Here is a 5,954-nt window from a genome sequence, read left to right as displayed (position 1 = left end):
GTAACTTTACCCACTTGACATGTCTTGTATAGATTGGTTATTACTTAAATCATTTGTCATGTCATCACTATTTTGTAGTTTTTAATTTTTGCCCATATCATTTTATAATTACATACTTATCCAACTCTCATTTTATTTTTAATTAATATTTTTAATTAAAAAATTACATTATTTTCATTCATTTTCTAATAGGATGAAATTGAGAAACCTAACAAGAAGCACCCAAAGCATCAGACCCAGCACAACAATGGCAGAGTTGAAGTTGCGGCCGGGATTTCAAAGAAGATAACATTTTTCTTCTTCCTCTTGACAATATCCTTCTTTCTCACTTTCTCATCTCCGTCTTTTCGTTTTTGAAAAAGGGTCAAATCAATAACTCTTCCGATACTTACAAAATCACCCACAGGTTTTTCTCATTCTCCTTATTCTTCACACACACATAGAGATTACTTGCTCTCTCAATAACAATGTTTTTATCGATTATTTTTACACTTTTAATGGAAAATAAATATGGGTTTTGTGTATGAGGAATATGGTATGTCTTTTTTCTGTAAAACCCTTGATACCCCCTCTTACTTTTTATTTCATTTCAATTTTAGATTTTTTAATGTTTTTTTCCTTCATTTTTAATGACGATTATTATTAGTGTTTCAATGCATAGATTAATTGCATTTTGATTTTGCAGGTTGTCATCAGGGTGTCTGCTTTTTGTTTTTCATCTCTGTTTGAACAATCATTACAATATTCTATGCAATTTTAATCTTCTTTCTTGTTCTATAAAACACTTAACCCAAATTATTGATTAAATTTAATTACTTTGGTATGATATGTTTCTATTTTATTTTTAGAACTTTTTAAATCTAAATATAGTCTTATTTGTAGATCATTATGGAAAGAAAATGGAGGACATTGAGAAGAATGTAAGATTGAAGCAATCAGAGGCAACAATTATACATTGATAGCAGATGTATGTTTTTATTTCTCCAATGTTTTTTTTCAAAAAGAAGAGATTTTATAACTTTGGCAGTCCTTTTTAATTGCTTTGTCTTTTCTTATATTCAGGTGGTAATAGTCAGGTTGCTTTTGGTGGTCATAGACAGCTTTTGCTTTAGTATTTTTTTATCAATTTGGGGCCGATTTTTTGCAGGGAGTTATTTAGTTCGGTTGGGGTTGTGGCGTCTCGTCGAGTTTTCATTCCTCCTAGCTGCCCAACCCAATCTAAGTTAGTTTCTGTTGGAATTTTTCTTATATGCCTAGAGGTGCTTCTATTCTGGTTCATTTTCATGCTTAAGTGCATGGTGTTTTTTTTCTTAATTTTTAGATATTTATGTTCAGTTGATTAGAAATTTCTGCATCGGTGGAATTTATCGGTGGCTCTCAGTTGTTGTTCCATGCTTTCTGGTTTTTTACTAGGTATACTGCTGAGTTAAGGAATGAAAGCAGGATTGGTGTTGCTGATACTTTGTCTATTTCGTTGGAACTGGTGGAAGGTGGAAGCTTATATTTGGTGTCTTTGTTATAGTTCTGTTTGCATTGTGTTAATTTGATAGGTGACCGTAAGCATTAGTTGTGTAATATATCATGAGAATAAGTGGTTTGTATTGGCATGACTTATGCCCAGTTTTTGTGTTTATATATTTATATCTACTTGTTTTATATATTTGTTTTAGATCTTAATTGATATTTATTTTAATCAAATAAGTGTCAAAATACCTCTGATTTTTTAATTAAAAAAAGTATTATTTTTAATTTAAAAAAATCAAACAAATAAATGAAAAAATCTAACAAGTAAATGACAAATTCAATTTATACCAATAAATAAAAAACACGGTCTTAAATTACGATAAATGACAAATTCAATTTATACCAATAAATGAGAAACACGATCTTAAACAAATGAAAAAATCAAACAAATAAATGACAAACACAATCTTAAATAATGGATTTAAAGAAAATTCAATTTATGCCAATTCAAATTTTAAATTAAAAATAAAACAAAAGCATCAAATAGATTTTCCACAATGTCAAATTTCAACTGGTAATACATAAAAAAAATTCAACTAGATTGATTATTACTTAAAAAAATAGTTTAGCTATAAAATAATTCCAACTCTTCCTCTATAAAAGGAATTTAATTTATTTTGAAATTAAAAATAATTCATATAAATTTATGACAAAAAAAACTCATTCACATCAAAATTAAAGAGAATCAAATATTACAGTATAAATATTTCATATATAAAGATAAACTTAAGAAATTGTGTAGTATTAATATGAAATGTGTAACGACCAACTTAAAAAATTGAATAGTATTAATATGAATTGAGTAGTAATGTAGTATTAATATGAAATTTGTAAAGACTAATAAATAGGTGATTTGATATTCCATATATAACTACCGTATCTTTTTTTTAAAACAACACCTCTTGATTCCATTTCAAAAAAGTCAAAGAGAATTGATGCCATTATTTTAATATTTAATTTCTCATATATAATAATTGATAATTAAAATAAATCAACTAAAAGTCATTATTTTAGTTAGTAAATTTTTGATTTTTTGTATCAAGGTAATTTATTTACTTTATTCATAAAAAAATTATAATTACACAACATAAAGTATATAACACTTTAAATTTTTGTAATCACACATAAATCTTTGGAGAGGAAACACGGTCTTAAATCCATGCATTAAAAAAAAATTCAATTACACCAATTCAAAATTCAGATTTAAAATGAAACAAAAATATTAAATAGATTTTCGACTCAAAATAAAATGAGTTGTTACATATTTTAATTGACAAAATACTTAATCAGTATTAAAATTCTTGCAAAATTCATCACATGTCTCTTATACATTGTCCAACTTCTTAAATTTTTCCCACGCCCTCTCCAAAATGAAACCATTTAATTTGTTGTAAGAATCCATTGTAAAATCTAATGCAATCCTTAGTCTTGTACCACCGTCAACCTATAAAATAAAATATCATTATAATTAGTGAAATTCACATAAATTAAAATTAAGTTTGGTGAAGAGCGACGTACACAAATCTTATTCACATCTCCTCTCATTTGCTCCATCCATTTTATCACCCATATTCCACAATCATTCCTAAATTTCAATTTCATCATTAGATAGACAAAATATGAATAAATAATAAAAAATAAATAAAAACCTAATAACATACGAGTCACATGTCTGCTTTCCCAAATCATTCGGAATGATTAATCAAAATTCAGATATTGTTGGTTTATGAGTTGCTCCATTTGCATAAAAAGAAGGATCCAAGAGTAAATCTTCCATATAAATTGCCTAAAAATTAGTGATATTTGTGTTAGAAATTATATTATATTAGATTCAAATAAGACAATGAAAAAATTGAAGTATATTATTTTACCAGTTTTTTTATATAATGCTTCCTTCGATATAATGCTGATTTAGATGGGAAAGAATCAAGACAAACTAACTCCTCTTTAACAAGATCAATTACAAGAAGAAACCAGTGAACTGAGTCTCAATCATGAATTGGTATGAATATCTGTATTTACTCAATATTAGATAATCAAAATTGAATTTATATAAATGGTAGTATATATATTAGTATATAATTTCTCTATGTAGAATAATTCATTACCTTTGAAATATTATCTATTTTCCCCATAAATTTGTTTTGGTATATTTCAATCATTCTTTGGGTTCCTTCATTCCATGCATGCACATATTGCTACAGGAGAATATCCATTTGTAAAATCATTTAGGTATACGTGAAAAAAGTTAAACAAATTAAACAATAAAGAGTTTAAAGTTGTGTGAAATTAATACCGAAAAAGTAGTTGGTAGAAACCAATATTTTTGAAATAAATTGTCTTTTTTTTCAGCATAAGTGAACATACTTGCAGCTAAATCAAGAATCTGAAACAATAAACATTAGAAATTTTTAAATATGTTTAAAAATAAACACTATTAGCACATATTTTTACCTCTTGGTCAACCAAATTACGAGGCTTTAAGCATTCAAACAACTTTCTTGTTCCTTCACAAATTAATGTATCTGGAACAACTAAAATTTCGGTCCTACAATTAATAATAAAAAATAATATATCATTACATATATATATTTTGTGTAATCAATTTATTTAAAATATTTTTAAAGTTAAATACAATCAATAATATATGACTAACTTTTCAGAAGTTTTGTTTGTGTGATAGTCAAATAAATATGATGCCACAACACACTTATCATCCTCTAAATTCATTGTGTTTATTGTTTTAAACAAAGAAGATAAACCATGCATCAACATATGAGATACAAATAATAAATATAAAATAGAATTATAAAATATGAATATAAAACATGAGCAAGTATGAAATAAATTACTTACATCAGAAATATTTTTTTTTGTAAAAGAAAAGTCTAAATTTTTACTAGACTTAATGTAAAAACCTGTGGGTGAGCCGGTTGCTACCAAAGTCGGAATGCATGTTTTGTTTTTATGAGATGGTGGATAAAATTCTTGGAGATTTTTTTAAAATTTAAGTTCATGGCCTCTAACAATATTTTTGGAGTCACTTTCTGTTCTTCAGCTCCATCTCTTTCAATCATCTCAGATTTATAAGGAGTGGATGTTTTGTGATTATCAAAAGTATGACCAAATTTTTCAAATTTAATCAACATAAATGTCTTAAAATAATCAATATCTTGTATTATATCATCAAATCTTCTTTCCAATTTTGCTACCCTATGTTGTAGCAAATAATGATCACCCTGGTTATTAATATATTGACAATAACAATAGTAAATAAGAAAGTGTTCAAAATAATAAACAAATATTTTATAAATTAAAATAACTAAAATTATAATATAATTTAATTACCTCATGGCCATCTTCTTTACCATGCATATTAACATATTCATCATAATTTTCCATTCTCTTTTTCCAAATGTAATTAATTTCTCTTTGGCTGAAAATTTAAAAAATAAACAAACAAACAGTTATTGTTCTCTACCTATTTTAAAATAAAATTTATAAAAAAACAACTTATTGTTGGAATTAGACTCTCAAACCTTTGAGTAATTCCTTATCGTTAAAGATGACAATGAAGAAAATTAGAACAAAAGTAGGATTAGGGTTTGCGGAAATTAAAAGAGAAGGAGAAAGTATTTTCTGCAGAGTTCCTCTCTGCCCACAAACTGTGGAAATTCTGTTATTCACTTGCAACTGCAACTTCTGTGAATACAGGTTAATGACTTGATTACAAATAATGAGGGTTACTCCCTATTTATAGATTTAGGTTGGCTTTCTCCTTAAACCAAGGCCCAAAACTATAAAAGCCCAAAATACTTATTTTGGAACTAAATCAAATCTAATCTATTTTAAATCTAAATCAAATCTATCTAAATTTAAAACAAACTTATGTGTAACAAATTGTTACACACTTCGACACACCTTGTGTTCGAGTAACAACCTGCCTCGACACAAGGAATTACAAATTAACACACCACCTAATTCATTGTGTCTAAGCTATCCACATTCATCATAGCTCTTAGTCTTCTGAAGATTTCGACCAGCACTCCCTTCGTCATGATATCTGCAATCTGATTCTCAGTTCTGCAGTGTTCCAAATTCATCTTTCCTTTAGCTACCTGCTCTCGAAGATAATGGAACCTCATTTCGATGTGCTTGCTTCGACCATGTGCTATCGGGTTCTTCGCCAGATTGATAGCTGACATGCTGTCGATCTTCATGGTAATTGCTCCATGATCTTTACCTGTTATCTCTTCGACCAAGTTCACCATCCATGTTGCTTGACATGCACAAAGAGAAGCAGCTATTTACTCAGCTTCGCACGATGATAGTGCCACTACTGGTTCCTTTCTCGAACTCCAAGCAACTGGTGCACCACCTAGCATAAACACATATCCTGCTGTGGATTTTCGATCCTCGGCATCACTACA

General features: G+C 27.9%; 1 long non-coding RNA gene across 1 annotated transcript; it reads left to right on the top strand.

Moving 5' to 3' along the window:
- The first annotated feature begins 230 nt into the window (after window positions 1–230).
- Window positions 231–1,579, top strand: LOC131636263 (uncharacterized). The gene is made up of 4 exons (XR_009294002.1): window positions 231–406; window positions 883–967; window positions 1,148–1,222; window positions 1,414–1,579. It is a non-coding gene; the product is annotated as an uncharacterized LOC131636263 (long non-coding RNA).
- The last annotated feature ends 4,375 nt before the right edge of the window (window positions 1,580–5,954 follow it).

The sequence above is a fragment of the Vicia villosa genome, unplaced genomic scaffold (genome assembly GCF_029867415.1).
Source record: "Vicia villosa cultivar HV-30 ecotype Madison, WI unplaced genomic scaffold, Vvil1.0 ctg.001678F_1_1, whole genome shotgun sequence".
NCBI classification, from domain to species: Eukaryota; Viridiplantae; Streptophyta; class Magnoliopsida; order Fabales; family Fabaceae; genus Vicia; species Vicia villosa.
The sequence above is the reverse complement of the archived record's forward strand: the minus strand, read 5'-3'. Positions and strand labels throughout refer to the sequence as shown.